Consider the following 23,447-nt stretch of genomic DNA (forward strand, 5'->3'; position numbering starts at 1 on the left):
AGAGCAAATTTTGCTCTGGGGCATGTTGCATTTAGGAAGTCCCTATGGTGCCAGGACAGCAAAATAACCCCCACATGGCATACCATTTTGGAAACTAGACCCCTTGAGGAATGTAACAAGGGGTACAGTGAGCATTTACCCCCCACGTGTGTCTGTCAGATCTTTGGAACAGTGGGCTGTACAAAATTTTTAATTTGCACAGCCCACTGTGCCAAAGATCCGTCAGACACCAGTGGGGGGTAAATTGTCACTGCACCCCTCATTACATTCCGTGAGGGGTGTAGTTCCCAAAATGGGGTCAAATGTGGGGTTTAGTTTTTTTTGCGTTTCTCAAAACCGCTGTAACAATCGGCCACCCCTGTGCAAATCACCTCAAATGTACATGGTGCACTCTCCCTTCTGGGCCTTGTTGTGCGCCCCCAGAGCACTTTGTGCCCACATATGGGGTATCTCCGTAGTCGGGAGAAATTGCATTACAAATTTTGGGGGGCTTTTTTCCCCTTTTACCTCTTGTCAAAATGAAAAGTATAGGGCAACACCAGCATGTTAGTGTAAAAAATATATATATATATTTTTTTTTAACACTTTTTTTACACTAACATGCTGGTGTAGACCCCAACTTCACCTTTTCATAAGGGGTGAAAGGAGAAAAAGCCCCCAAAATTTGTTAGGCAATTTCTCCCGAGTACGGCGATACCCCATATGTGGCCCTAAACTGTTGCCTTGAAATAAGACAGGGCTCCGAAGTGAGAGCGCCATGTGCATTTGAGGCCTGAATTAGGGGTATTCTACGCCAGTGATTCCCAAACAGGGTGCCTCCAGCTGTTGCAAAACTCCCAGCATGCTTGGACCGTCAACAGCTGTCCGGCTATACTGGGAGTTGTTTTGCAACAGCTGGAGGCTCCATTTTGGAAACAGTGGCGTACCAGACGTTTTTCATTTTTATTGGGGAGGGGGGCTGTGTAGGGGTATGTGTATATGTAGTGTTTTTTACTTTTTATTTAATTTTGTATTAGTGTAATGTTTTTAGGGTACAGTCACACGGGCGGGGGATTACAGAGTTTTCCGCTGCGCGTTTGAGCTGCCGCGCAAAATTTGCTGCATCGCAAACTTGCAGCCTGATACTCCCTGTAAGCCCCCTGCCCATGTGAATGTACCCTGTACACAGTCTATCAGTGCATGCTGGTAGTTATACTTTTGCAACAGCTGGATGCACACTGGTTGGGAAACACTGAGTTAGGAAACAGACAATGTTTCCCAACCAGTGTGCCTCCAGTTGTTGCATATCCACTACTCCCAAACATTCTCAGGCATGCTGGAAGTAGTAGTTTGGCAACATCTTTAGAGCCAGATGTTGCCGAACTACAACTCCCAGCATGCTTGGAGTTGTAGTTATACAACATCTGGAGGACTACAGTTTGCAGACCACTAATACAGTGGTTCCCAATCTGTGCCCTTCCAGATGTTGCAAAACTACAACTCCCAGTATGACAAAACTGTCCAGGCATGCTGGGAGTTGTAGTTCTGCAACATCTGAAGGGCCAGATGTTACAGAACTACAACTCCCAGCCTGCCTGGACAGTAAGGGCATGCTGAGGATGTGTAGTTTTGCAACATCTGGAAGGGCACAGTGGTCCCAAAACTGCGACCTCCAGATGTTGCAAAACTGCAACTCCCAGCATGCCCGGATGCCAAGGGCTGTCTGGGCATGCTGGGAGTTGTAGTGTAAGGGGACCAGATGGAGCAGTCCAGATCGCTTTACGGCGGTCTGGACTGCTGCAAAGGTCCCGCGACGCAAAAGATCGGCTCACCTGTCGCCGCTGCCTCCGCCGGCGGGATCCGGGTCTTCAGGGACGAGGTAAGTAACGGGGCCGGTCCCCAGCACTCCCCCATCTCCCGCCGTGTCCTCCGGAAGTAACCCCCCCCCCCCCCCCCCTGCGATTGGTCGGTTAGCTAACCGAGGAATCGCAGGGGATTGGAGGAGGTGTGTGACAACCAGGATCATGCAAAATTACCGGGCTGTCAGGTCCCAGAGACCCAATCAGCCCGGTATCGCCGCAGATCGCAGGGGCGATTTTCCTTGGCGATTTGAGATGATCGCCGACATGGGGGGCCTACATGGCCCCCTCGGCGTTTGCCCTGGATGCCTGCTGAAGCATTTCAGCAGGCATCCGCTTCCGATCTCTGCCCGGAAAACGCCAGGACGTACTCATAAGTCATGGGTCCTTAAAGCCCAGGGTGCGGAGACGTATGCATACGTCATGGGTCCTTAAGGGGTTAAAATTAGACATTAGCACAAGAGAATATTTTAAAATTAGAAGGATGAAAATTTATGCAGTAATATCAGTTTAACCATGGCATAAGGCTATCCTTCATATAAGATAAGGCCAGGAATTAGTATTTAGTAGTCTAATAGTATTTAGAATATTGGGCTGACTAGATGAGTCGAATAGTTCTTATTTGCCAACAAATTCAATACATCTGTCAGGTGCAGATTTAAAGGCCTGCATGAGATCTGTTTTAGTATAAAAAAAAAAAAATAATAATTTAAGAAAATTGCCACTGCAGTTATTGAGCCAAAGTCAGAAGTGGGTCCAGTGGGAATGAGAATTATAAGTCAGTCCTTTATATTTCCCCATTCCTTTTGAATACACTTCTGATTTCGGCTCAAAAACTGCAATAAGTTTAAAAAAAAAAAAAAAAAAAAAAAAACAGTCAGGAAAAAAAACCCGTGTGGAAACCTAACCTCTTACTTTTCCACCTACACTATTTTTATAGGACCAATGAGGGGAGTTATCAAAACCTGTCCAGAGGAAAAGTTGCTGAGTTGCCCATAGCAACCAATCAGATCGCTTCTTTCCCTTTAACAAGGCCTCTGCAAAATGAAAGAAGCGATCTGATTGGTTGCTATGGGCAACTCAGCAACTTTTCCTCTGGACAGGTTTTGATAACTCTCCCCTCATTAGTCCTATAAAAATAGTGTAGGTGGAAAAGTATCAAAACCTGTCGAGAGGAAAAGTTGCTGAGTTGCCCATAGCAACCAATCAGATCGCTACTTTCATTTTGCAGAGGCCTTGTTAAAGGGAAAGAAGCGATCTGATTGGTTGCTATGGGCAACTCAGCAACATTTCCTCTGGACAAGTTTTGATAAATCTCCCCCAATGTATTTATTTTATGACTTTCTTAATTTAGTTTTTGTTGCATATTGTATGGAAAAATGATTTGTGAGGAGAGAGACCGAATATATCAGAGACATATAGTTCAAAAAGCTATATAAATTCGGTCAGCCATTGACTTTAAATGGGAGGCACACAAATGGTACCTGGAGTTATCCTGCTCATGAAACTCTGGAAGTTTATAATATTTTAGGATAGAAGTGTCTTGGTGTAGCTCTGCCTCTACTTAAAGGAATACTGTAGTGCAATATAACTTATCCCCTATCCTAAGGATAGGGGATAAGTTATAGATTGCAGGGGGTCTGTCCCTCCCCCAAAGAGGGCTTTTTGTCCCCACATGACGAGGCGGCTGATAGGGGATAAGTTATATTCCATTACAGTACTCCTTTAATGAACTCATCCACCCCCCAGTCACTAACACACCAGCTGACTAGTATACTGTGACATGGTACAATTTCTTTATATATACTGTACAGTTAGATGCCACTTTAAGTAATTGAAATTCTAGCCTTTTACTACATTTTTCTATATGCAAACAACTCTAAATATAGAATTGATAAACTCCTAAAAGGGAAATCTGATGAAGCTTAGTTGCCAAAGAGCAGACATGGTTTAAACAACTTTGCTATTGTATGGGTAGATTTAAGAGATGTTCAAGTAGTTTGGGAATGAAGCCAAGCATATAACAAATGAGAATTTCACACCAATAATATTTAGGTTACAGGAGTTACCTCAAGTGCCCTTGTAGACTTTTAGATGCATGCCCTCACCGCATTTTCTACAATAATAAAAATAAAACCAAGATTAGTAAATAACTTACAATACACATTAGATTGCACTAAATTTGTTTGCATTAAACAATTTAATAGACATTACATCTAATCACATGCACAGAAACTTGCTATATTTACACCAGTGATTCCCAACCGGGGTGCCGCAGGATTTTGCAGTCAAAATTTTTATTTCAAAATGTTCTGCCCCGGCCTGCGCGCCTGTGACTCACGGCACCGCAGGGGGAAGGGAAGTATGAGTGCACTTTGCTGTGCGTGCGCACACAGCATCTCCCTGCGGCCCAGTGAGTGAGTGCCCTGGCGGTGCTCTGACGGATTACCGTTCCGGTGTAGTGAAGAAAAATGGCTTGCTTAAGGTACGACACCCTTTCCACCCCTGTTACCCCTTGTTAACACTGCCCACCCCCTCTCACCCATGTCCACTCCTGTCATCCATGTTCACCCCATCCATCCTTGTCACTCATGTTCACCCCCCTGTCCGCCCCCCAGTCTACCCCGTCACCCATGTCCCCCCACCTATTCACCCCTCTTTTATCACCTTTGTCATCCTTGTCCACCTTCCTGTCATCCCTGTTCACCCCCATATCTCCTGTGTCCACCCTCCTGTCACATGTTCACCCCACTGTCCAACCCTCCAGTCTACACCTGTCACCCATGTCCTCTCCCCCTATTCACCCCTCTGTCCCTTTGGCACTCCTGTCCACCCCTCTTAACACCTTGTCCACCATCCTGTTATCGATGTCCACCTTTGCCATCCCCCTATTCACCCCTGTCCTCCCTGTCCATCCCCCTGTCACCCATGTTGAGCCCTCCGACCACATCCTTGTCACCCATGTACTCTTCTACATCCATCCATCCCCGTCTCCCATGTACACCCCCCCAGTCTCCCATGTAAACTCTTCTACACCCTTCTGTCACACATGCAGACCTTTCTACACCCCTGTTACCCCTTTACACCCCTGTATTCCTCTTCACTTGTAAAGGGGGAATCTGGAGGCTGATGCTGGTAAAGTACGGAGCCTAATAGGTTTGTTTTGCAGGTTTAACGGTGTAGAGTTGTGGTTGGAAGAAATGGACATGATAGCCCGGACCAGAAGGAGAAGAGAAAGGAACGGCGCTGATCAGGGAAGTAGTAATTTGTGAGTTGCTGTATAAGCAGCACTGTAAACTACATACCCACAGATAAATAGATATTGCACAGAGCGTAATTTTCTTCCCTGCAAAATGTTTTTCGAGGGGTGTCCAGAGCCGAAAAAGGTTGGGAAACACTGACTTACACTATGGGAAACGAAGACTGCATACTTTCTCCGATAATTTTTTTTTGTAACCAGAATAGATATCAATAAAAAACAAAACATTAAGACCGCAAAAACAAAATCACTAGATGTGCTGGTAACATAATTAGTGGAGATCTGTCTTGCCAAACACAAATTTTTTTATTTTACTCCTATGTAAATTTCACAACCTATGAGTAAAGTTCTAATGAAAGAAGAAAGTTGCCACTAAACACTGCAAAAAGAAAAAAAATATTCCAAACAGAACATTTTCGCTGCTGTAACAAAGATGTTGTAAAGTACACACAACATGCCTTTGATCAATGGTGGTGACAGCAGTACATAGGTTTTATTAAAATTTGCTCACACAAGACTGTTAGGGCTTGCATATCTTTATGTTTTAGATGCATAATTAAATACTGTAAATTAACCTAAATCACATGTATACACATTGGTATAACCTCATAAGTAAGGCTCCTCACATTGCCCCCATGTTCAGATATTCCTCTGTGCCTGAATATAAACCTTAAAAGGAGCTGCTGATCTGTGGAGGTCAGCCCCAGGTAACCCATGTATCTTCCCAGGAAAACCCATTCAAGGCTGAATTCAGACAATCACAGCAGAAGCATTTTTGCACTAACATTATGGCTACAAGTCCCTGCTCGATCACAGGTCTAATGACCCAGACTGACAGCACAAAAATGATTTGCAGTCAGGCCTAGACTTGCAGTCGTAACGTGGATGTAAAATTGCATCTGTATAATGCTCATGTGAACCTGGACTAACTGTTAAAGGGGTACTCCGCCCCTAGACATCTTATCCCCTATACAAAGGATAGGGGATAAGATGTCAGATCGCCGGGGTCCTGCTGCTGGGGACCCCGGGTATAGCTGCTGCAGCACCCCTCATTACTCATTACTCGCTCTGCACGTAATGACGGGCAATACAGGGGCCGGAGCATCGTTACGTCACGGCTCCGCCCCTCGTGACATCACGGCCCGCCCCCGTCAATACAAGTCTATTGGAGGGGGCGTGGTGGTCGTCACGCCCCCTGCCATAGACTTGCATTAAGGGGACGGGCCGTGATGTCATGAGGGGCGGAGCCATGACGTCACGCTGCTCCGGCCCCTGTATCGCCCGTCATTACGCACAGAGCGAACTCGCTCTGTGCAGTAATGATGGCGGGGTGCCGCAGCGGCGATCCCCAGGGTCCCCAGCAGCGGGACCGCGGCGATCTAACATCTTATCCCCTATCCTTTGGATAGGGGATAAAATGCCAGGGGCGGAGTACCCCTTTAAGTCAACAGCAGGATATTCAGGCTTATTCAGAAGCACTTCCATCTACAGCCAAATTTTTTTTTTACTGTAGCATTTATTTATTTATTTTGGCTGGGATCAGTGTTTGACAAATTTTAAGTAACGGAGCGCAATCAGGGGCAGAAAGGGGTATCTACACTGGGACAGAGGGTAAGGTAAGTAACAGTTATTTTAATGCATTAACAGCGTAGATCTTAGATATACGGTAGTTATAACACATAAGATAATAGGTTTACCTTGCATTACATTCCAATACTATATGACCCAGTGTTGCATTCACTCCCTGCTTTAAATATTGAATCTCCCATAATTCTTTGCTGTTCAATATCTGCTCAAAGGCTGCTCTGCAGACTTAAAGGGATAACTTTTTTCAAATCAACTGGTACCAGAAAGTTAAAAAAAGATTTGTAAATAAAACAGGAAAAAGGAATAGAGTCCGGCACTGCTGCAGCATGGCAAACGGGCAGCCACAAGTGTAAGAGTATGAAGCAAAACCAATCCGTATGGTGCTCAGTGCCGAAACTATGAAGTAAATCCAAATATATGTAATGAAGAAAATGTAGACGTACTCTCCCAGGTGGAAGCTTCAGATTATTCTTTATTAAGCAAACAGAATGGCGGTGTCAGACAGCTGGAGAAACAGGAAGCAGAAAAAGTCACACCGCTTAAACCAAGTCCAGCTTGTGAAGCCAACGCTCCCGTGGATGAGAAGGGGATGGGCAGAAGGAAGGTAACAATCTTAGTTCAGGTGAAAAGACAACCTTGAGCTGAAAGGAGGGCACCAGCCAAAAGGACCACCTTGTCTTGGTGAAGCACCAGGAAAGGGGAACGGCAAGAGGGCAGCCAATTCAGACATATGGTGAATGGGTGTCACCGCGACAAGGAAGGCCTCCTTCCAGGAAAGGAAGCGAAGGGAAACCTGACCAAGAGGCTCAAAGCGGAGAACCCTGAGGAGCATCCAGAACAAGGTTGAGGTCCCAAAGAGCAGTGGGGGACCGGAAAGGAGGAACCTCGTGAGCCACACGCAGCAAAAATGTCTGTACATGAAGGTCGGACGCAAGAGCGTGTTGGGAGAGGAAAGTGCCGAAACCTGCCCTTTGATTGAACTGAAGGCAAGACGTCTCTAGTCCCGATTGCAAAAAGGATAAGAGGGTCGGCAATGAAAAAGAGGTGGGAAAAAGAACGGGCCTCACACCAGCGGAAATAGGCCCGCCATTCCCGCTTCCCAATTATCGATCCCAGGGATGTGCAACGCCGATATATCCGGAACGTGAAGCTCTGCCCTGGAGAGGATCGACACCTTCTTCATGGCCGCCGAGCTGCGCGTGCCACCCTGGCGATGGATGTACGATTGATGCCACGGCAGTGGCTTTGTCCGTCTGCACTCGCACCGGAAGGCCCCGAAATATATGAGACTCCAGTAAAGAAGGCACAGGAAGATCGCACAGTGCTCTAGGATGTTGATGGGGAGACCGGACTCCGACGGGTCCAATGGCCCTGAACAGTCCTGTCCCGGAAGACACCTCCCCAGCCGAGGATGCTTGGCCTGTGGTCAGGACAGTCCAGTTGAGAGGTAGAAAGGAGCAACCTTCTCGGAGGAGGCGATCAAAGCCACCAAAGGAGGGAGCGGCAAACTAGGGGCAGAAGCTGGATACCGCAGTGAAGAGAAAAGGGGGATTTATCCCACAGAGAGGATGGCCCACTGGCGAGGGCGGTACCGAAATTTGGCAAATGGGACTGCCTCCATGGAGGCCACCATCTTGCCCAGGAGAGACCTGCAGGCACGGACAGGAACCAGACCCGGTTGCCAAAGAGAGCGAATCCCCGACAACTCCTGGAGCTTGTCCTCCGGAAGACTAAGACAGGCTGCCGCTGTGGCGAAGCGGATTCCGAGAAAAGTCAGAAATTGGGACAGGTTGGATTTTGCGCAGTTGATGTTGAGGCTGACCCCATTCTGTTCCAGGGAGGGTGCCTTGATGAAGTCGTCCAGTTAGGGGAGGACAGAGACACCCTGAGAGTGGATGAGAGCTACTACTGCTGCCAGCATCTTGAAGACTCGGAGAGCAGTCGCCAAGCTGAAGGATAGGGCGTCAAACTGAAAATGACCCGAAGGAACAGGAGACCGCTGGTGGGCCGGAAAAATAGGAACATGTAAGTAGGTGTCCCGTATGTCCACTGATGAGAGGAACTCTTCCCCCCCCCCCCCCCAGATCCATGGAGGCGACCACTGACCGCAAGGATTCCATCCGGAAATGCCGTAGGTGCACATGCCGGTTTAGAAGCTTCAAATCGAGAATAGGTCAGAAAGTGCAGTCCTTCTTGGGAAAAACGAAGAGATTGTAGTAGAACCGTGAAAAACGTTCCCAAGCAGGGACCGGCACGATAACACACTGGGCCAGAAGGGTGCGAAGGACCACCTGAAAAGCTGCAGCAAGAGCGGGAGATCAAGGGGGGGGAGGGGTGGTACCGGAAAAAACGATCCCGGGGAATAGAGGAAAATGCTATTAGATAGCCCTGGGATACGACCTCTCAAACCCACGCATCCTGAACTTGTACCAGCCAAATGTCCCGAAAGAGGGACAGGCGATCACCCACCCAAGGAAACTACTCGGATGGGGGTGCACCTTCAGGCAGTGGGAGGCTTGCGAGTCCCAGATTTGTAAGAGGGGCAAGTTGGATTGGAGCCCCGACTTCCAGGAGGAACGAGTCTTGAAAGAGTGCCCTCTTATCCTGAGGGGCTGCAGTTTTGTCCTGGCGGCCCGAGAAACGAAAGGGGCGAAAAGGAGGAAGCCTTCCACCGTGAGTCCGAACGTCGGCCGATTTTGGGGTAAGAGGGAACTCTTGCCCCTGGTAGCCTCAGATATGATCTCATCTATACGTTTACCAAAGAGACGAGACCCCAGGAAAGGCAGCTCAGCAAGGGAGCGGTTTGAAGCCGCATCAGGATTCCAAGCTTTAAGCCAAATGGAACGCCGAAGGGCCACCAGATTGCCCAAGGCAAAAGCAGTGCAGCGAGCAGACTCCAAGGAGGCTGAGTAGATGTAGTCCCCGGCATTAGCGATCTGCTGAGCTAGCTCCGCCAAATCACCAGGGGAGGCGCCTGCTAAAATCCCCTGGTGTAACTTACCGGGCTTAGACCGAGAGGGCTTTGGAAACCCAAGTAGAGGCAAAAGCTGGCGACAAGACCGCGCCTGCCGCTTCAAAGGCAAATTTTGCCAAATTTTCAACATGTTTATCAGGAGGGTCTTTAAAAGGAGGTGGCATCAGGCAGCGGGAGGGTAGTAGATTTAGGCACAGGAGAGTCCCCTGAAGGAGAAGACCACTTCGCCACCAGGTCTTGAGGAAAGGGAGAGAGAGCACGGAGCTTCTTAGACCTATGGAAGCATTTGTCTGGAGGCTTCAAGGTCACTTCCTACAGCTAGTCAAATTTCGTGTGAGAGCTGAAAATTTGGGGAGTCCGCCGAACACGGCGGAAGGCCACTGCAGGGACCGCGCCTGAAGTTCCTGGGTCCTGTTGGTGGAAGATGTCCCCGACTGCCTCCGTCTCGGACATGAAGGCCACTAGTAAGTCAGACAACAGACCGACAAGGAGCGATCTCACCTAGGTCCTGTGTCCAGAAAGATGCAGGTCTTGAAGTAGCAGCAGGAGCAGACTGTAGCACGGGGAGGCTTCAGAGAGGCTTTGCTGAGCTGTGCAAACCAGGAGCCCTGAAGGTCCACGTTGGAGCAGGGTAGTAGGAGAGGCCAACTGACTCCTGAAGCATGCGCAGCCCCAGGAGTGGAGAAATCCTGACCCCTGGAACGCGCGCTTGGCCCCTATAGGACGAGAGAAGTAGGAGGAGGAGAAATATAGCCCCTGCGGCGCGATAAGACAGGCCGGCCCATGAGAGGAGGAGCGGTGGGCAAAGCTATGGGTAGGCAGGAGCCACGGCCTAGATTAGTTACACTGCCCACGGCCCAACCAGACAAGAGTGCCGGAGGTCGCCGAGCAGGAAGCACCGCCCGGCAACAGAGGAAACCTCCGGCAGTACAGAGGTAGTACTAGAGGGAGCACAGGAACGGAGGCCGGAGCGGGCGGAAACACTAGAAAGCCCAAGCCGTGGGCTAAAGTGGGTGCCTCACCCGTGGCCCGGAGGAACCCGAGGAAAGGAAGGGCCGTGGGCCCCATGCAGGGACAGGGGCCCCACCAGGAAGTACCATGAGTACTGCGGAAAGGGCAAGTTAACCCCTACCTACCCAGAAAACAGATTCCCCTTCCACTGGAAGAAAGGGGCCCCACTCAAGAGATAGAAGGGAAGGGAGGGAAGGACAAACTCACCCACATAAAGCTGCGCATACTCACCCATGAAGTCTTCGACCAGCTAGGGCCACCTGCCTTAAGCCAGAACCAGCTGGCAAACGGGGGAACCGGACCCAGGGTACACCTCCAAGCACTGGCTGATGGCAAGGAGGGGTTAAGAGCCCATTCAGCAATGCACGTGCCCCTAGCTCGCAGGTGTGTGTGTGTGTGTGTGTGTGTGTGTGTGTGTGTGTGTGGGGGGGGGGGGGGGGGGGGGGGGGGAGGAATCAGGCAGCGCCATGCCTCCTGTTGCCACACTATAAAAAAAAAAAAAAAAAAAGGAGAGAAAAATCTAACTAGAAACTGAAACTAGGAAAAAATAAAAAAAAATAAAGCTACAGACCCGTGTCTGCTTCCTGCTGACTCCAAGCTAAAACAGAGTTGCTCAGAGCCAGGAGGCGGGTATATCCTGCCGGGAGGGGCTGTCTTGTTTTTTTGCCTCGTGTCAGCCTTCTAGTGGCAAGCAGCATATACCCATGGTCCTGTGTCCCCCAATGAAGCGCCCGAGAAATTTATTTTACTGCACACTGCACTTTTTAATGAATATTATGACTTTCCACATTTGTATACATGTACATGCGAATTTTGCACTGACACAATGATCTTTAAGATTTTGCACATTGTTTTATTAGTTAATATATTCCGGTTCTTTATTGGTACCCTTATATAACTGTGTGGTAGTCACTGCTTTGTACACTGCTTGAAAAAGACTGGGTGAGCCGGTCGAAACATAGCTTGCTGTGAGACACTTTTTGGGTTTTTTTGCCATGAGAAAAACAGACCACCAATTTTCTGTGTGCTTTGCCTAGTACTGGGAGGAAGTGACTTATCCCATCCACGTCTGGCTGCCGTATGCACACAGCACAGCCGTGCGGCAGGTCTAAGAAGCAAACTCAGGAGTTGAGTTCGCTTCATTCTGGCTAATGTCAGACAACACTCATCAGGGTGACATCCTGCATTAACCTTTTAAACGCAGCGACCCAGTCTAAAATGCAGTAAAAATGTGCCAGTAGCTCAGTTGAGCTGAGAGGACAGGCAGGTGGGTCCCTACCTGCCTCCTTCCCATCCATTCAGTGCTTCAATAATGCAGGCAGCCTCAGCAGCATGTAGATAAAACCGATTAATTTCGGTTCTATGGCACAGCATTGATCAGTGTATGCAATCAAAATATTGCAAATAGTAATCCCTATGGCAGGGTGTCTCCAGCTGTTGCAAAACTACAACTTCCAGCATGCCGGAGAGCCCCGAGTAAAAAAAAAAAAAAAAGGGAATAAATGTTAAGCCCCTTCCTAAAACCTTTTTAAGGACTAGGCCCATTTTGGCCTCCTGGACCAGGTCAATTTTATTTTAGCATTTTCGTTTTTTCCTCCTCTCCTTCTAAAAATCATAACTATTATATTTCCATCCACAGACCCATATAAGGGCTTGTTTTTTGCATGACCAATTGTACTTTGTAATGACATCACTCATTTTACCATAAAATATATGGCGCAATCAAAAAAATTATTTGTGTGGGGAAATTGAAAAGAAAAATGCAATTTAGCAAATTTTGGAAGGTATCGTTTTCACACTGTACACTTTACGATAAATGACATGTTTTCTTTAATCTGTGGGTCAATAATATTAAAATGAAACCCATTATTAAATATGTTTCTATTGTACTGCTTCAAAAAAAATCTCAAATTATTTTTTAACAAAATTAAAAACACTTAGAATAAAATAAAAAACAAAAAAGCAGCAATTTTGGACTTATTTTACGTTTACACCATCCACCATATAGGATAATTAAGATATTTTGATACGCACACTGATACCAAATATAGAAAAAAAAATTTTTTTTTTTTAGCTTTTTGGGATAAAATAGCAAAAAAAGGGACCATTTTAATTTTTATTGGGGGAAAGAGCATTTTCTAATTTTTTAGCTTTTATTGTCCCCATAGGGGACCATTTACAGCAATCATTAGATTGCATCTACTGAACAGTACTATGCATAGGCATAGCACTGATCAGTATTATTGGCAATCTTCTCTGGTCTGCTCAATGTCAGACCAGAGAAGACACCGGAATGACGGCCAGAGCAGCTGAGGGAACCTCCGGCCACCATGTTGGATGATCGGACCCCTGTGGCCATGCTGTGGGCGATCCGATCATCCATTCAACACCTGCATTGCCGCAGATGCCTTGATCTGTATTGATTGCGGCATCTGAGGGGTTAATGGCGGACATCAGCACGATCGTGACCTGCCATGCATGATGTGAGTACCAATCTGGTGCTCGAGTCATGTACAGAACATAAGTGCACGTCCTGGTGCGTTAAGCACCAACGCATCAGGATGTACATTTATGTCCATTGTCCTTAAGGGGTTAAATTACCCTCTTACATTTTTAAATAAAATAGTGTAAACAAAAATAAACAAACATGCGTGCTACTGTCGCATGCGTAGATGTTTGAACTACTAAAATATAATTTTAATGAAACCGCAAACTCAAGAGGTCAAAAGGGGCCTGGATGCATTTCTGGGGTAGAACACATCGGGGACACAATAGGGATATATTAGGTTGAACTTCATGGACTTTTTTTTTTGTTCAACTATATGAACTATGCCAGAATAGAACCAGAATACTTGGGAATTCACGATACGGGAATGGCACTGGAACAGGTTCATTATGCTAAGCTTACAAAGGTAAACTTGGCAACGTCTGTAAGCTTGGCACCTTGGGGTAGGACAAAAAATAAAAATAAAATGGAGTGCTTTGTTAAAAGTGGCAATACCTTTTCCAACTTCTCCATACACAAAGTTCTCTGAGAATAACTGTCAGGAGAAGATTCCTCCATACATTTCAGACTGTCATCGAATCTGACGACTTGTCTAAAGTGTATGGGGAATCTTTACCTTCAGGAAAAAGTCCTCTTTACAGCAAAGACAGAACTGATCTAAAATAGGAAAAACTAACTATTCTACTGTAGTGAAGAAGCACAGCAGAACTAATGAAGGTGTGTTAATAAGATGGCCACTATTTGAATAAATCCCAGATCATAGTAGTCAGGGTAATTAAGAGTGCATGTGAGTATTAGGCTTAGATTGCTTGCTTTATGGTCTATGGAAAGTTTGTATAAGAGTGTTACTAAAGAGTCAACATGGCTCCTATGGTTGTGTAACTGGATCACATCCTGACGACTCTTTTGCACCTAGAAGAAACACACTTATGCTTTAGGGTTCCCACAGAAACACATTTTACAGGAAATGTGCATGAGAATACCCTTTACCAAAAGAATTTCAAGAGGGAGAAGAAAAAGACAGGGGGCGCTCCCTTATTACGTATATCAATCTCAGTGTGAACCCTCCACCACACCTCGGTGAATACCTCCTCTGAATACCATCATTTTTTCATACCATTGTCTTTACCAAAAGAATGAGTCAAATGAGGACAAGTGGTGAAGAATTCCAAGCATATTTTTAAGAACATGAAGCTTTGTATACTACCAAGATAAATGGTAAACTGCAGGCTTCTAACTCCAGCTCCACAATGCACATACTCTGCAGACTGCTCATGTGACTTAGCTAACATGATGTTAAAGGAGATATCCAGTGGGTCCTAAGGATAGGGGCTACGTTTCAGATCGCAGGGGGGTCCTACCGCTGGGTTCCCCCGCGATCTCCTGTACAGGGCCCAGACAGTCTGCGAGAAGGGGGCGTATTGACGACCGCACAAAGCAGCGGCTGACACACCACCTCAGTACAACTCTATGGCAGAGCGGGAGCGGTAATCTCCATCTCTGCCATAGAGTTTTATTGAGGGGGCGTGTCGGCCACCGCTTCGTGCGGTCGTCAATACGCCCCCTTCCCGGGAGCTGTCAGGGATCAGTACAGGAGATCGCGGGGTGCCCCAGGGTTCGGACCCCCCACGATCTGAAACTTATCCCATATCCTTAGGATAGGGGATACGTTTTTCACCACTGGACTACCCCTTTAAAGGGGTACTTACTCCAGCCCGAAGACATCTTATCCCCTATCCAAAGGATAGGGATTAAGATGTCTGAGTGGGTCACACCGCAGGGGACCCCTGTAATCTCTCAGAAAGCACCCACCTGTCTCAGCTGCACGGGGCGATGATCGCTCCGTGTCTGAAGACTCACGACCACGGGGCTGGAGAATTGGGACGCCACAACCCCGGCCCCTCAAGACATCATGCCCGGCACCCTCACAACGCAAGCCTATGGGAGATGGCATGGCGGCCGCTGAGACAAATGGGTGCTGCATGAGAGATCAGGCACCTGTAAAGCCACCATGCAGCGGTCCTTTAGCAGCGGGTCTGCAGCATAAAATACACTGTGGGTCCGCTCGTGTGAACGTACCCTAATTGGTCAGATCTTCCAGCCATTGACATGTTCTGCAGATCTGGACTGTCCGTACATTGTATGTTGAGTCTGGTTTCAAGTTACAATGGTCCAGAAAAAAACATTTAATGTTAAAACTATTGTATGTGGAGGCCATTGTAAGTTGAAGGATCACTAACATGTAAAAAAAAAAAAAATAAAAAAAAAAATACATTTACATTTTTAAACTCAGCCTCCACTTTGCATCCCTCAAAATATTCAGATGGACGTTAAAGTTTATTAACTCTTTAGACTTTCCGCAGGAATGAAAGCAGTTTTTGAAATGGGGTGATTTATGGGGGTAACATACAGGCCCCTCAAATCCACTTCAGAACTGAACTAGTCCCTGAAAAATCAGATTGAGTTTCTTGAAAATCTGGAAAACTTTACTAAACTTATGAACCTTCTAATGTCCTAAAATAATGGTTAACAAATGATGTCAACATAAATGTAGACATATTGTAGAAGTAAATTAAAAATTTATTTGGTGTGGAATGACCATTTCTTGTACTATTTCAAATTTCTCAAAACTTTGTGGAGTTTATAAAAAAAAAAATAAAGTTGAATATATCAACCAAAATCACCACTAATATAAATAAAGTACAACATGTTACGGGGGGGGGGGGGGGGGGGGAATACTTATGCAAGGTACAGTATATTGGCCGCACAAAATATTTGCATACACAGCCGGCTGACTGCTGACACTTTTACATGGACTGATTATAGGGAATGAGAGTTCCTGGGAAAACTTATTTAGCAGATAGAGGGCCTTAAAGGGGTACTCCGCCCCTAGCCATGTTATCCCCTACTGGGCCACCCCACGATCTCCGGGATGGCGCTGTGGCATTCAATGATCGAGACACCACACCCCCTCCATTCATGTCTATGGGAGGGGGGCATGACGACTAGTACATGTCTTGTGTGCAGGGGATCTGACAGGTATGCTTTTAGTAAGGGGGAGGCGTGATTATATTACAAGCTATGGTTACCAGATTTCTGGAGGTGGGACGTTGATTCAGGGACTTATTCAGATTGCCAGATGTTGGGGGGGGGGGGGGGGGGGCAATTAGTATTAGAGCCCTGCGTGGGACTGGTTTTTCAATCCTGCTCCCGTTTTTTTTTTTTTTACCAATCCCGCCCGCTTCCGGAGGGCGCTTGCTCCGCTCCCGCTAAAATGTTTATCCAATCGCGCCCGCTTCCGCCAAAATGTTTGTCCAATCCCGCCCGCTTCTGCTAAAATGTTTGTCCAATCCTGCCAGCTTCCGCTAAAATGTTTGTCCAATCCCACCCGCTCCCTCTGAAATGTTTGTCCAAACCCACCACTAACATAGGAATGCACAGACACCAATGTGCAATGTTCTGCACATACTTCCCATGTATAGCAGTCTGTGTAGAATACACACAAAAATAGCAGTGACTGTGCAGACTCAGAGGCCCTGGGTCAATGACCGATGCAATGTTCTGCACATACCTACGGGGATGTATGAGGGCTAATTTTTTGTGCCGTGGTAGTTTTTATTGGTACCATTTTTGGGACTTTTTGATTGCTTTTTATAATTTTTATGGAATATGAAGTGACCAAAAATGCAAAATTTTGGACTTTAATATATATTTTTTTACGTGTATATTTTAACCTCTTGGGGGACGAAGGGTGTACAGGTACACCCTTGCTGCATGGTACTTAAGGACCAAGAGTACCTGTACGCCCGTGGGAATTTCTGTCCCCACCGCACGGGGACCGGACTGGGATGCCTGCTGTTATCTATCAGCAGGCATCCCGTGCCAATGCCCAGGGGGGTCCTGAGACAACCCCCCCCCCCCCCCATGTTGGCGATCACCGCAAATTGCCGGTGAATTCACACCGGCGATTTGCGGCAATTCCGGGTCATACGGGTCTCCGGTGACACGGAAAATAAGAGGGATTGGGGTTGTTTAAGACACCCACGATCCACCTCACTCCTATCCCTTCAGGGGGATTGTGGTCTCAAAAGTGTAGCCCTCCAGATGTTGCAAAGCTACAACTCCCAGCATGCCCAGACAGCTGTTTGGGCACGCTGGGAATTGTAGTTTTGCAACAGTTAGAGGGCTACAGTTTGGCGATAAAACAGCTGTCTCGGCATGCTGGGAGTTGTAGTTGCGTACCTCCAGCTATTGCATAACTACATCTCCCAGCATGACCTTCGGCAATCAGTACAAGAATAGAAATGAAACAAAAACGGAAAAACACGTTGACCACCAGAGTACCCCTTTAATGGGTTAAGGTGAAAATGGGCCTGGTCCTTATGGGGTTAATAGTGCAGACATTTGTGTGAATTTATTCCAACACAAGGTGTTAGATGACATCAGGGCTATTCTATACCCTAAAGCTTTACAAAACCTTAGTGATTCCAAGATACAGGCGTTAGAATGGTTAAAAAAAAACAAGACAATCTTATTTAAAAAACCTGACAAGGGTGGGAACACCATTATAATGAATAACTCTGACTACCTAGCTAAGGCAAAAAGACAGTTAGAGGACACAAATACACAATAAACTGGGACACAATCCCACTAAATAAAAATGATGGTCCAGATTGCAAACACTACTGTGCACACAGGTAGAAAAAGGCATTATTTCAGAAAAATGTGCAGAAAAACTTTCTCCTTTATATCCCAATAAAGCAAAGTGGTACTGCGTACCCAAAATCCACAAGACCCTCATTTCACCTCCTGGTCGTCCTATTAAGGCAGGGGTAGGTTCATTAACCGAACCCCTGTCACAATACATTGACTGGCTGTTACGTCCCCTTTTGGATCAAGTTCCTGCGTTAGTGAAGGATACAAATGAATTTTTGGCTGCACTGGAAGATATTCCAGTTACTGAGGGCCTCATACTTGCCTCTATTGATGTAGAGTCATTATATACTTGCATCCCGCAGGACACAGCCATTGAATGTATTACATTTTAACCAGAACTGATAAAAGTGAGGGTCTTGTGGATTTTTATGTGTGAGGTGTTAAGTTTCATCTTAAAAAACAATGTGTTTGATGAACAATGGGTACGCCCGTCGCATGCACGCTGGCCAATTTATTTCTAGTATATTTGAAGAAAAGTATGATTTTTCGTCAGGGAACCCATGCAAGATGCTATTTACGTTACATGGATGACATCTTCATGCTGTGGGATGGGTCCCTGGATGAATTTGACCAGTTTGTTACCTTTTTAAATACAAATGAACATGAAATTCACATCCAAATGGTACACAAAAGAAATATAATTCCTTGATGTCCAAGTAATATTGTACAATGACCATCTCCAAACAACAGGATACTGCAAACACCATCCTTCACTATTCAAGTTACCATCCAGTTCACACTAGAACAGCTATACTCTACGGGCAACTGTTGCGGTTGAAGCGCATTAACAGTTCAGATCATCGATTTACAGCTGCAGCCCTCATGGAACGACTCTCCATGAAAGGCTACCCAAAAGATTTATTGGAAAAAGCATTCATACGAGTAAAAAATTTTAAAAAAAACTGATCGAAAGACAGTGTTGAAAAAAGCACACAGGAAAAAAAAACAACTAGATTTAAACTAGCCACTGTACGTACATCTGGCCACTTCAAATTCAGTCCATTAGCAGAGACCATTAAAAAAATCCATCCAAATTTCTTGTACGTTTAAATGTGATCATAGGCTTTTGTAATTGAAGCGGACCTAATATTGGGTTTCTTTCCAGAATTCCCCAATGAGACATGCATTGGGGAATTCTGGAAAGAAACCCTACATTAGGTCCGCTTCAATTGCAAAAGCCTATGATCACATTTAAACGTACAAGAAATTTGAAAGACGTCCTAGTTAAGTCGTTTCTCTGATAAAAGTAATAAAAGTAATTGGCTGAAGAAAACTGAAGTAAAAGGTAACTGGAAGTGTGGCCATTGAAATTGGTGTGCTTACTATCAGGCAGGTAAAATTGTATCCATAGGTGATGTGAATAGACACCTAAACGAGTTCATGTGCTGTAGAACTAAAAATGTAGTATACGCAACAACATGTGAATGTAAACTGTATTACATTGGCAGTACAATCAGACCAGTTAATGTACGCTTTAGAGAGCATATTTGATCTATTACCACCGGCAAAGGCTCACCAAGATTAATAGAACACATCAATACAGAACATGATTGACGTACAGATAAATTAACATTTATGGGTATACAAAAAAAATTCATGCAGAAGGTCAGGATATTGTTAAAAAGTTACGAAAAATAGATGCTAAATGAATACTAAGAACATGAGCGCAAGAAAATGCAGGGTTAAATGACAACAGATATGGGAGTCTTCCTCTAGAGCATATTGTATTTTTGGTACTTTATGAATGAACTGTCTAAAAGTTGTATATTTAATTGATATTTTCACATTTGTATCACTGTTTCCACTCACCTGTGTTCCACGTCACCGAAGGAGGAGGGTATTTAAGACTCGGAGCACGAGTCAGGAAATGTGGGGAGATTTATCAAAAAATGTCTAGAGGAAGAGTGGTGCAGTTGCCCATAGCAACCAATCAGATTGCATCCTTCATTTTCCCAGGAATCTCTAAAAATGAAAGAAGCAATCTGATTGGTTGCTATGGGTAACTGCACCACTCTTCCTCTGCACAGGTTTTGATAAATCTCCTCCCCAGTCTGTTGAAGTTCCGCAAGGAAAGAAACCGCTGTAACCAGTCCGAGATTTATTCCTCAGCCCCTGCAGTCTATAAATCCCCAGCCCGTGCACTTTGTCATCCTCCCCTGCTCTGTCTTCTCTCTCCAGTGCAGACCTGCGTCCTCTGAAGGCAGAGTAGGGTGAGGGGAGATGCGTGCAGTATGTCCCCCACCCCCCCCCCCCCCCCCCCTTCACACATAGAAATCATCCCCAGTCTCCTTATCCCCAGCCCGTGCAGTATGTCCCCCTTCACACATAGTAATCAGGCAGGGGAGATGAGCCGTGTATGTCCTCTCTCCTCTGGCCTCTTTTCCCCGTGGAAACTCTTGTCCTCCGAAGGCAGAGCAGGGGGAGGAGAGATGAGGAGCTGTGTACGTCAACTCTCCCCTGCTCTGCCTTCTTTCTGCCATGCAGACCTGCGTCCTCCGGGAGGGGGAGATTAGGGGGGCGGTGCTTATTTCTTCCGTACAGACCTGCATCCTCTGCTCTGCCTTCGCTCCCCCCCAGCTCTAGCTTCGGAAACCTTCGGAGAGCTGAAGGGAGGAGCGGCTGCAAGTCTGCACGGGTCGAAAGTTTCCACCTCACAGCAGGATTTTGAAGGATTTGCGGGACCCGCAGGCATAGTGCCTGACCGCCCGCAGCAGCCTCCTAACCGCCCGCAGGTTTTGGGTTAGGTCCCACAGGAGCTCAATCCCAATGCAGGGCTCTAATTTGTATCTGCGTTCCTAAGGGTTTTTACCCCTCTATGGATCAACACTTTATGATTACAGGTTGAACTTCCTGAACCTGTGTCTTCCTTAACCATAACAATTTAACCCCTTAACGTCCTCCGCCGGCTCCCGCGATATGCCGCGGGGTCACGCGGTGTCCCCACGTCCTATCGGGTCGGTCCCGGCGGCTGTCAACGGCCAGGACCCGCGGCTAATACAGGACATCACCGATCGCGGTGATGCCCTGTATTAACCCTTCAGGCGCGGCGATCAAAGCTGACCGCCGCGTCTGAAGTGAAAGTATCCCGGCTGCTCAGTCGGGCTGATCGGGACTGCCGCGGTGAAATCGCGGCGTCCCAAACAGCTTACAGGACACCGGGAAGGCCCTTAGCTGCCTCCTCGGACGAATGACTGCTCCGTGCGATCCAGGCAGGAGAAGTCAAGCGCCGATAACACTGATTACAGGCGTGTTAATACACGCCAATGATCAGCATGAGAGATCAGTGTGAGCAGTGTTATAGGTCCCTATGGGAGCTATAACACTGCAAAAAAAAAATGTATAAAAAAAAGTAAAAAAAAAATAAAAATAAAAAAAGTGTTAAGGTCATTTAACCCCCTTCCCTAATAAAAGTTTGAATCACCCCCCTTTTCCCATAAAAAAAAATAAAACTGTGTAAATAAAAATAAACATATGTGGTATCGCCGCGTGCGTAAATGTCCGAACTATAAAAATATATCGCTAATTAAACCGTATGGTCAATGGCGTACCAAAGTCCAAAAAAGCGTATTGTTGGTCACTTTTTATACCATTAAAAAAATGAATAAAAAGTGATCAAAAAAGTCAGATCAAAACAAAAATGGTACCGATAAAAACTTCAGATCACAGCGCAAAAAAAAAAAAATCAGTCCTCATACCGCCCTGTACGTGGAAAAATAAAAAAGTTATAGGGGTCAGGAGATGACCTTTTTAAACTTATAAATTTTCCTGCATGTACTTATGATTTTTTCCAGAAGTCCGACAAAATCAAACAGATATAAGTAGGGTACCATTTTAACCGTACGGACCTACAGAATAATGATAAGGTGACATTTTTACCGGAATATGCACTGCGTAGAAACGGAAGCCCCCAAAATTTACAAAATTGCGTTTTCTCTTCGATTTTGTCGCACAATGATTTTTTTTTTGTTTCGCTGTGAATTTTTGTATGAAACCTGTGTTTGGCCACAGAAACCAATTACAGCTCTGCATTCATTTTACAAAATCTGGTAAAATGAAAGCTAAGCTGTGGTTGCCATGGGCAAATCATAGCGTTTTTTGTCTCTGACAGGGTGATAAATATGAACAAATGTATCATTGTTAGGGATCTTTTCCCCCCCAGTGAAGAACAAAGTGCTCATGAAGTTTATCAGGGCAAACCACTAATATGCTTTCAGTCACTTTTGCAGTCTCGTATGGAAGCAGTTTCTAGTCAAGCAGCTAGTAGCACATTCCTGTTAAACAAAGTAAACTAGGAAATACAGAAACACTTCACACATACAGACTGCCAGCATCCTTCAAAAAGCTGTGACAGTGATTTATTTGATTACAGGGATGGATTGCTAAGTCGACAATGTTAAGCAATACCAGGATCATATGAAGTTCAAGGTGAATGGAATATTACAGTGTCAAACTATGAATGAGCTCTCACTTGCACACTAGAGTAAAAGCCTTCAGCCTTGCAAATAAGGTCTAACTGACTAACCAGGCTACCTTTTTTTAGCCATCCTGTCTCCACAAGTTCATTTTAATATTTGATTAATAATAATCCTGATTTCAATTCAGGCATCAATTTGGCATACATAATGCAGCAGCACTGTGCAGGGGTGTGGAAATTAAAAAAAAAAACAAAAACTACTTGTCCGAGGGGCTAAAGCGGAACACAATCTACTTGTCCCTCAAGAAAATCCACTTGTCCTGGTAGATGAAATAATTTCAACCAAAATAGTACGATTCCCCCCACTAGACCACCAGGGATGGATATAAGATCCCTTCAGATACTGCTGTCAACTTAGACAGGGGTGATCTAATGGTTTAATAGCGGCCACAGCGATCGCAGCGTGCCAGGCTATTAGCGGCTGGAGAGCTGTAGCTCCTTTTACACCCGAGGCAACCACAGAAAATTGTGCCAATTTTTCCATATACAGGGATGAGGGTAATCTTGTGTGACATGATCTGTTATCGGAACTTTTATTAAGAAAGGGGCTTATTCACATATATACGCACGTCTTAAAAAAAAAATTCATAACAATTTTTCAGTCTTGATAGGGACTTATATATAGAGTCTTTTGCTTGGAAAACACTGAACAACGCTGTGTTACTGGGGGGGGGGGGGGTGGGGGGGGGGTGGGGTTTTCTGCTTCTCCAGTTTATGTTTTGCATGTTATTTACTCTAATTTATGTGTCAGAAAATGCTGGAAGTTGCATTTAATTACTAGATAACTACAACACCCAGCATGCCCTGATACAGCATGTTGCACTGTATAGTAGGACAGTAAGGTTGTGTAACATGCTGGGAGTTGTAGTTTTGGTTTGTCAGCGGCAGAGCCATAGGCTGTGTCAGGGAATACTGGGAATTACAGTTAGTAACTACAACACCCAGCATGCCCTGATGCAGCCTATGGCTCTGCAGCTGACCCGAACCAAAACTACAACTCCCAGCATGTTACACTTTATAGTTCTACAGTTTAGGTTATGGTGCAACATGCTGGAAGTTGTAGTTTTGGTTCGGGCGTGTTT

At 45.8% G+C, this 23,447-nt stretch overlaps 1 protein-coding gene across 3 annotated transcripts in view; it reads right to left on the minus strand.

Annotated features, from left to right (window-relative positions):
* TAB2 (TGF-beta activated kinase 1 (MAP3K7) binding protein 2) overlaps positions 1-23,447 on the minus strand; it is a 115,830-nt gene that overhangs the window by 62,650 nt on the left and 29,733 nt on the right. For all 3 annotated transcript variants that reach the window (XM_056566766.1, XM_056566765.1, XM_056566763.1), the window contains exon 2: positions 3,908-3,954. The gene's annotated coding sequence lies outside the window, so the exon portion shown is untranslated. The remainder of the gene's footprint in view (positions 1-3,907; positions 3,955-23,447) is intronic.

The sequence above is a fragment of the Hyla sarda genome, chromosome 3 (assembly GCF_029499605.1).
Source record: "Hyla sarda isolate aHylSar1 chromosome 3, aHylSar1.hap1, whole genome shotgun sequence".
Taxonomy (NCBI): Eukaryota; Metazoa; Chordata; class Amphibia; order Anura; family Hylidae; genus Hyla; species Hyla sarda.